Raw genomic sequence first — 9,479 nt, 5'->3', positions numbered from 1 at the left:
CACAAAAAATCTGAAAGTCGGCACTTATGTAGAGGTCACCAATGCGCACGAGGACACTCCAAAAAAAGTAGGGGTCGTCGATCGTTTTCGGCCGCTACGCAGCCGAAAAGATTGAATTCTTCACTTTTTGTCACTTCCTACTTTCACTTTCACTTTTCAGAGAAAAATTTTTGCACAGCAATATAGCTCTTGCTTGCCCGCACAATTTGGTACTATTTTTCTGAAAATCGCACTATTTTTACTGTATTTCGCGATTTTTTAGGTGCGGAGCGTTGCAAAAACGATGCTTCCCGGACGGCGGCAAGAATGCGACGAATGGTTAGGTTAGGTTAGGTTAGGTTAGGTTAGGTTAGGTTAGGTTAGGTTAGGTTAGGTTAGGTTAGGTTAGGTTAGGTTAGGTTAGGTTAGGTTAGGTTAGGTTAGGTTAGGTTAGGTTAGGTTAGGTTAGGTTAGGTTAGGTTAGGTTAGGTTAGGTTAGGTTAGGTTAGGTTAGGTTAGGTTAGGTTAGGTTAGGTTAGGTTAGGTTAGGTTAGGTTAGGTTAGGTTAGGTTAGGTTAGGTTAGGTTAGGTTAGGTTAGGTTAGGTTAGGTTTTTTTTTTTTTTTTTTTTTAATGATTCTACAACTGCAGACACGTGGTCCGCACCTTTTTTTACTTTACTTCTTAAAATTATCATATTGAAAACTACAGTGTTTTTAAAATTCACCACATGGGTGCGCTCCGCAATAAAATGGTAACAAAAATAGTAAGTACAGATATTTATTTCATGATGTCTTAGCATCACAGTTCTAGTGTTCCTTAATTTAAAACTTACAAACTATTATAATATATATATAGATCAGGACTTAAATACTGTTTTCAATAAAGATTTTAACAATTTTAACATTTTCTGTGACTCATTGGTGATAGGAGCAGGCTTGATTCTAATGGCAGCATAAAACGCGAAAGAGGTGGGCCAATGTCAGCCGTCTTCGGAGAACTTAGTAGATTACTGACAGTGGCTCGCTCTCTTCGTTGTTACAGATGTTGGGTTGCCTTACAGTGAGCTGCCCCTTTCTTTGATGTTATACATAAATTAAAGTATGTTGTATTGTTTTACATGCAAATATTATATTTTCATATTATATTTATTTATTATTATTATTATTATTACAGTTATTACAGTTATTGTTGTATGAGGTATGTTGTTTTACATGCTTATTTTATATTTAGTTATTATTAGGTACGTTATGTATATTAAGACGTTTTTTTTTTTTTTTTTTTTTTTTAATATATATATTTTTATATCGGTATGTTTTTTTTTTTTTTTTTTATGGTATATTGTTTTCCATTGTTATAAATATTCTTTTTTTTTAATGTTTATATATATATTTTCTTATGCTTTTTTTTTTTTTTTTTTTAAATATTATACATAATTTTCTTGTCATTATTATACTTATAGTATACTTATAATGAAGTTGTCAAATCCGGTAGGTTATATATTATTACATTTCACAATCTTCTTATTGAGTATTGTTAGTAATTTATTTTACAGTTATTGTTGTACTAGGTACAACTTGATGGTATAGTAACTTTAACTTGATGATATAACTAATAGTAACTTTAACTTGATGATATAGTTTTAGTAGCTTTAAAATACAGTTATACAGTTGTTATTTATATGGTTGTATTGTATTTGGTGTATACGCTATCGTCGGTCTCCAGCACCCCCGCTGCTAGGCAACTAACACTTGGTTTTTATATATATTTTATTCTATTTTCTTCGTGGCCATTTCAGCCGGCGTGTCGGGCCTGACTCCGGATCCCGCAAGACCTGGAGAATCTTCTCCCGAGTAAGGTGGTCACCTTGCCTTATGGCCATTTTTAGGTTGTAATCTATTATTTTTGTCGTCGTCGCACTCTCCGCACGTAGGATCAAACGTGCGGTGGCATCGTTTTCGGTGCTGTCCGTATAATACGTGCAGCACTTGGTATGCCTGGAGATTGCGACGACGGCATGGGGAACACTAAGGAGGACTTGGTGTGGGTGGGATGTTGCACGCACAATTACCACTGTCTCATAAGTTAACCCCTGCGCTTCATGAATGGTTAGAGTTCGGGATTCCGGCTGTTCTCCGTAACCCTGGCTGATTAGCAGTGCCTTCTCAGCCTGGGTGTGAACAAGATATAGGGTGCCGGCTGTCTTTGGAATTTCCGAACCCGTGTACCTTTTCATCGCTAGGGATTTGATGAGAGTTCTGGACGAGTATATGCCGCTGTAGATTTCGTTGAGGGCGTATGCTGCGTCCATTGGGCTCCTGTGCGTACAAAGGAGTTCTTTGTTTATGTTGCAAACCAGGCCTGGTCTGTGGTAAAACAGCGGGAATAGGTTGTTCCGCTCAATGTAGGGCAGTTGATTTATGTCCCCTATGAGGAGTGTTTCACTGGCGCGGGCTACTTGTATTGCCAACACTATGGACCCAAAATGGTTCATGAGGGCTTCGTCCACCATAAGGCGTTTACACGATTCGCCCTCTTGAGTACCATTTACTAGTAGGGATGCCATAGTGCGTACCCGTGACTTGACTTTGTGTCCATATTTGGCTGCCAGTTTCTCTCTCAGATCTTTTGCTGCTTGAGCGGTGGTTGTGACCACTATGTCTCCATCCACGTCAAAGTTCGAGACTATCCAGGTGGATTTCCCGCAACCTGGGACTCCGTTTACCCATGTGAAAGTAGGCCTCGTCCAGTGCTTGGGGTAACTGCTTTCGGACAGACTGCCTGCTATGGTGGTTGCCATTTCAAGCACCCTGTCATCCAACATCACTCTGGTGCACTTGGCAACTACGACTATTGGGTCTTCTGGAGGTGTTTTGAAAACATGAGCCCCTTTGATTTTGGTTTTATCTTCTTCACTTTCCACAAAACCACATGCGCTGCTGTAAGCTGCCATATACGACCCAGACATGCTGCCCGCGAGGACTATAGCGTTCTTATTGTCGTAGATGGCAGCCTCGGCTTCGCTTAATAGAACCTGTAGCAGGCCAATTGTGTCCCGTCGGTATACCTGGATGATTTTCTCACAGGTGTCCGAATTGACCTTGCGGGTGGCCTTGGTTACTGCTACAAATTCCATGAATGCGTTATACATGTGATCTTGTGGCCCGTGGGCCGATATAAACCTTGGGGGTTCCACTTGTCCCTCGTCTGCGCGAGTGCGCGGTGGACTACGTGGTTCCGAACTTTGACGCGGAGTGGGTTCCATGAAGTCCTCCACAGCCTTCTCCGCCGACCTAGTTCTTCCAAGCCTGGTTAGCTTTTTTGATATTATATTCGGGATCGCCTGAAATGCCCTGCCCAGTGTCGCGAGCATCGACGAGGTGGCGTTTGCGTCGACGGACTTAGAACTCCGAGCCGCTTCTTTCTCCGATTCTACCCGTAACTGGAGACGTTCTGACCCCGATATCTCCGGGTTCGAAACGGGATGGTCCAAGTGATCGGTGGGGACTCGTGGTGCACCGTGACCGTGGTGTTGGGTCAAAAGGTAACTTAGGCTCTGGCCCCTGTCCTCGTAAACCACGATTTCGTGGTGTTTTGACGCCAGGAGTACTCCCTCGTAATCCTTTGTTTCCCCTTTAAAGTAGGCCACGGTCATGGCGTCCACGCTGATCTTCCGAGGAGCGGTCTCAGGTGTGGCCCGGTTGCCTATACGTGTCAGCACATTGCACATCTGTTCGAACTCGGTGGCGTCTGTGCAAAGATCGCCCGCGCAGAACAGTACGATGACCTTGTTGTCCTTTCGCACCAGTCTGCACGTGACATCTTCGACTTCCACCTTTGGTAGTTGATCGAACACTTTGCGGCGCATTGTGATCTTTTTAGTGCTGCCGTTTACAAGTGCCCCTAGGCCTGGTGATAATGTGACACTGTTTTTGGCCAAAGCATTGCAAAACGCTATCCCTAGACATTCGGTGTTGTTGTCCATGAACAGCGCCGTGCCTCTCAGCCGTATTCCAGGGCGACCCGTATGTGCCAGAGACAGGAGGTCCAGCTTCTGAGTTGCGCGTTTTAGAGCGAAGGGCTTCTGTGTTGTGTTTTGTGTTGGTGTTGGTGTTGGTGTTGTGGTGTGATCGGGTGTGGGTGTTGGTTTGTTTAGAGTGCTGTTGCGTCTAGAAGATATTTCAGCAACATATCCCATGAAGTCCAGCAGGTATTGTCTGGACTTTTTGCACTCTAAAGCTATGTGTAGTGTGTGATGAGTCAATTTGGTGTTTATTAAATATTCTAAGTCCTGGCGTCTCAGCTGGAAGCGGGGGCACTCGAGCAGAAGATGTAACACCGACTCGTTTACGGTGGCATCGCACTCGCACCCGGGGTGCTGTTTTAGGTTAAACCTGTGAAGGTATTCCCCGAAACCCCCGTGGCCCGTCAGGATTTGAGTCTGGAAGTGGTTCGGTTTTGCCTCCCTGATGATACGGTACGCTTTATCAACGTCCGGGAGGAACATTTTTGTGATTGAACCAGTTTCAGAACTGTCGTATCGATCCTGCCATTTCTGAACAGTTTCGCTCCGGATTGTTTTCCTGACGTATGAGAGTGGTACCTCCGCATAGTCTGGTTGCGATGGTGTTTTTGAGGATGCTGCCTTTGCCAGTTCGTCTGCTCTTTCGTTACCCGGTGTACCGACGTGGGCCCTGAGCCAGAATAGCCGAACTTGTCTTCCATCTTCTGCGATCCGAGCCATATCCTCTTTTATTATTTTGGCCAGAGGGTGTGACAGTTTCGGATTGTTGAGTAGTTCTAGCGACGATCTGGAGTCGCTTAGAATGTTTGCTACTGATACCTTACTGTCCTTTACCTTCCTGACTGCCTTATGGAGTGCATAAAGCTCGGATTGGAAAACCGTGCATGTTTTATCGAGGCTGAACAGTTCGTTCGAGGTCTCTCTTCCATCCTCCCACCATGTGAGGGCGGCGCCAACTTTCCCATCCATTTTACTACCATCTGTGTAGATTTGTGGTCCGGTAATATGGAGGGTTGCTATAGTGTCGCTGTCCATGTTCTCCAGGAGCTCGTACTCGGTAGTTATTTGGGTTGCAGGATGCGGGAAGTCTGCAAACTTCACTTTCTGCTCGAGCTGTCGTCCCGGAGGTAGGAAGGTGGTTGATAGTCCCCGCTTGGCCTCGTACATTGCGGCATTCTCTTGTATGCGCAGGTCCAATGGTAACGTCCCCGATAGCGCCAGCTATTATGCTAACACTTAATATTATTTCATATTATTATCTAATCTTAATAGTACTTTAATTATTTTTAGGTTTCTTATCAACTACTTCTACAGTTTTTAGACTTATGATTATAATATCCTATCTATGCAGAATATATGGCTCAGCATATATTTGCATAATAGCTTACTTATTTCTAGCTATAACTTTATTTGCTATATTTATACAATATTCTAAGAAAGCCTGACGTACTTCCTTGTTCATTATTATGTGTTTGGCATTTTCTACATTCAGAGTCACATCTGCCCTTCGCTCTAGTTCGTATCTCGAGAACCCGTACACGGGACAGTCAAATAGCAGATGCGGTATGCTTTCTACCTGTTGTGGGTCACAGGTACATGATGGGCTCTCCTTGCACTTGAATCTATTCAAGTACTCAGAGAATCCACCATGTCCTGTCATAACCTGGGTTAGTACATTGTTAATTTCAATTTTACGGACTGTCCTGTATGCATCTATTGCGTCTGGGAAGAATATCTTGGTGATCGATGCAGTTGTACCTGACTTGTACCTCCGGTTCCATTCGGCAAGCGAGTCCATGCGGATTTTTCGCTTGACGAATGAGACCGGGCACTGTTCGTAGTGGGGTTTGCGTTTCAGGGTTTTGGCAGCCTCTTTGGCTAACTTGTCAGCTGCTTCGTTTCCCTCCAGCCCTGCATGTGCTTTAATCCAGAATAAGTTCACTGTCTTATTCTGAGATTTGCAACGGCTCAGGTTGCTTCTTGCTTCAGTTGCTAGAGGGTGACGAGTATTGTGGTTGACAATAGTCTCCAGAGCTGACCTCGAGTCACTGAATATGCCGAAGCTCGTCTCCTGACGGTCCAAAATCACCCTCGTAGCCTTGCATATGGCCAGTAGTTCGGCCTGGTAGACCGTGCAGTAGGGAGACAGTTTCAATTTGATGGCCTTGAATTGGGCTTCGTTATTCCATAAGGATAACGCTGCTCCAACCTTGCCATCAATTTTGCTGCCGTCCGTATAAATTTTTACTGCTTGGCAGTTGTGGGCCTCCACCTGTTGCTGGTCCACCAGGTTAATGAACTCCAGTTCCATATGTTCAGCTGGATGGGGAGTCTCCGCATACGCAGTGACTAGTTCGACGTCCCCTTCACCGTGACTCTGCTCTGGGTCTGTGCCTCTCCTAGCCTCGTAAAGAGCTGCTGCTTCCTGTATGCGAATATCTAGGGGCAGTATGCCAGCCAGTAGGAGTGCGGAGTTTAGGGACACGGTCCGGTATGCTTTTGTCAGCTTTTGTGCAAACCCTCTTTGTACTGCATTCAGGTGCTTCTGTATTCCCAGTTTCTTAGTCGCCGGTGCCCAAGCGCTTGCGGCATACATAATAATCGGCTCTACAGTAGCCGTGTAAATTAGTCGTATGACTTCCGGATGAAGGCCCCAGCTGACTTTGGCTGCTCTAGACAGCTGTTTATAGATGTTGAGGGCTTTTTTGCAAACCTCTGCCACATGACTATTGAACGTCAGTTTGTCGTCTATAGTTAGCCCAAGTATTTTGATCTCCTTTGAGAATTCTATATCCACACCCCCCATGCTCAGTGCTGGGGTGTCGTATTTAAGCTTATTTGTGATGATCATTGCCTTAGTCTTTTGTGCTGCAAAGTTCAGCTTATTATCCTGGCCCCATCTCTGCACATGGGCGAGGGCAGCATTTGCTTGACGCTGTATATCTAACGCTCTGTCTGCGTCAAACACCAAAACGACGTCGTCTGCGAAAGCCTGGCAGTAGTCGCCCCGACGGTCCAGTCCTTTTAGCAGTGGGTCCAGAAGAAGGTTCCACAGGGTCGGACCACCAATCGATCCTTGCACACATCCCTTATTTGTGCTCTTGGAGTATTCCTGACCGCCATACCTAACTTTGACCATCCTGTCGTTTAGGTAACTGTACATAATCCTTTTTATGTTTGGCGGGCATTTCTCCTCAGACAGCCGAAATCTGATTGCGGGCCACCAGGCATTGTCAAAGGCTCCCTCTATATCCAGCGACACCATCACCACTAGCTTTTTCTCCTTGAGCTTTCCGCGTATATAGTTCACCAGGTCATAGAGGGAATCCTCAGTGCTTTTTTGGGGCATAAAACCGTACTGTCTTGGACTCGTTTTCGGGATAAGGTGCCATTTTAAACGTCCGACGATGATTTTTTCTAAAATTTTTCCCATCACTGGCAACAATCCAATGGGCCTATAAGACTTGGGATTCTGGTAGTCATCTTTCCCTGGTTTACGAAGGGCTACTACTGTGGCGATTTTCCAGATCTTAGGGAATAATCCCAAGGTGAGACACTTGTTGGCCAGTGATAGGAAGAATTTAGGGTTCCTCAGGATGATTTCACTGCATATGTCAGCAGTCAGGCCGTCCTCTCCTGGTGCTTTCTTTGGGTTGAAGCTTTTTACCGCAGCAATCAGTTCAACCATAGTGAAGGGTGGGTCTAGTACTTGTCCCTCGATTGCTTCCTCCTGGCTTGCTAACAGTCTTATCCGCTGGTGCTCTGCGCTGTCAGTAGCTTCCAGATCAGCAGGGTAAAAAGTCTCAGCCAGAACCTGTGCAGAGTCTTTCAGATCAATTTCTTTCCCGTTTTGTACAAGAGGAACATCTTCGTGTCTTTTGGTGGTCCGTCCTATAACCCTGTATATTCCCTCCCAGAGACCTTCCTTGTCCTGTTTCCCGCAGAAGTCTTTCCAACTGTCGATTTGTGCCTTTTTCGCTTCGGTTTCATATGTTTCCTTGGCTTGCAGGTATTCTTCCACTACTTTAGCTTTACGTACTGGAGCTGCACACTTAATCCTCCGTTTTTTAGTAACTGTGTCTTTTTTGAGTTTATCAAGTTGCTCGGACCACCACGGCATTTTAAATTTATTGTTCTGCTTGATTTTCGGTAGTTCATCTTGGCAACATTTTATTATTAAGCTATTAAAATTTTCGATAAGGTGTTCTAAATCTAATACGGTGTTGATATTTGCTAAAGTTTCTAAGTTAATGTGGTTTTCTGTCTTTAATTCCTCCAGTTTTTCGTGAAATTGTTCCCAATTAACGTCTTTGGTTTTGTATATTCTAGTAGTTCTTTTTACACTCTCTCCTTTTGATTTTTTTAGATTAATTTTGAAAGTAATACCGTTGTGGTCCGAGCTGGTGATATCCTCGTCGACAAACCAGTCTTCCACTAGATTCAAGAGATCTTCTGTGCATACTGTTATATCTACGTGGCTCCTGTATGTTTTGTTCCCCCTGACAGTGCTAAAGGTCGGAGTGTCACCGTTGTTCAACACCTGCAAACCAAGTTCTTCTAGGGTTCCGGAAACCTCTTCCCCTCGAAGGTCAACGACGTGGCTTCCCCACCAGGTGCTCTTTGCATTACTGTCCCCTCCGAATATGAGTCTCGCTGGTCCAAGCTCCTTTGCTATCACTTTGATCTGCTCCAGGTATGGTTCAATTTGTTGGTCGGGTTCGAAGTAAAAAGAGGCAACAACGATCTCCCAGGCGCTAGTCTTGATCTTGACTACAACGATGTTGTTAGTAGTCAGTTTTGGGTACGGTAACACATCAAGGTCATGGTCAAATACGACGATTGCCGCCTTTACTACGCCTTCCCCTTTGTCAGCTGCCTGAAATATCCTCGCCGCCCCATAGTTCCTCATTGTCCTTTCCCCCCCTACATAAGGCTCCTGGACCAGAGCAAAGGCCGCGCATCTTTCGTTCCCTGCTTTCATTAGTTCGAGGGTCGCAAGTTTCTTCCTCTGCAAGTTTGCCTGGACCACCAAGTACCCCTTTTTGTCGTTGTTTGCGGTTTTCTCTGTTGTCACCACCTTAGCAATAAGCTACCGTGGCTCTCGCTAACTCATCCCACCTCTTTCGGATAGGGCAGTCTTGGCTAAATGCGTTGTGGTTGCTTGATGCTTGTTTAGCTTTAGTGCAATTGCAGCACCGTGGCTGCTCTCCGAGAACCCTATCAGGACAGTCAGCCCACATGTGTGGCCCACCACAGTGGCTGCATTTCGCCACTTCATCCTTGCAGAACCGCCTACCGTGGCCGTAGCCTAGGCAGAGCGAGCACTGCACGAGTGGTGACTGGTCGGCTAACGTTATCCTCTGGAGATCAACGTGAACTATTTGTGCTCTCGTTAGACGTTGCCAGACTTGTGGGGACACCTGCATAATGACGTTGTCAGCGTGGGGGTTTCTAGCACGTTTCCTATACTTGACCTG

Source organism: Plutella xylostella, chromosome 9 (assembly GCF_932276165.1).
Source record: "Plutella xylostella chromosome 9, ilPluXylo3.1, whole genome shotgun sequence".
Classification (NCBI taxonomy): domain Eukaryota; kingdom Metazoa; phylum Arthropoda; class Insecta; order Lepidoptera; family Plutellidae; genus Plutella; species Plutella xylostella.
This window is presented reverse-complemented; position numbering follows the sequence as displayed.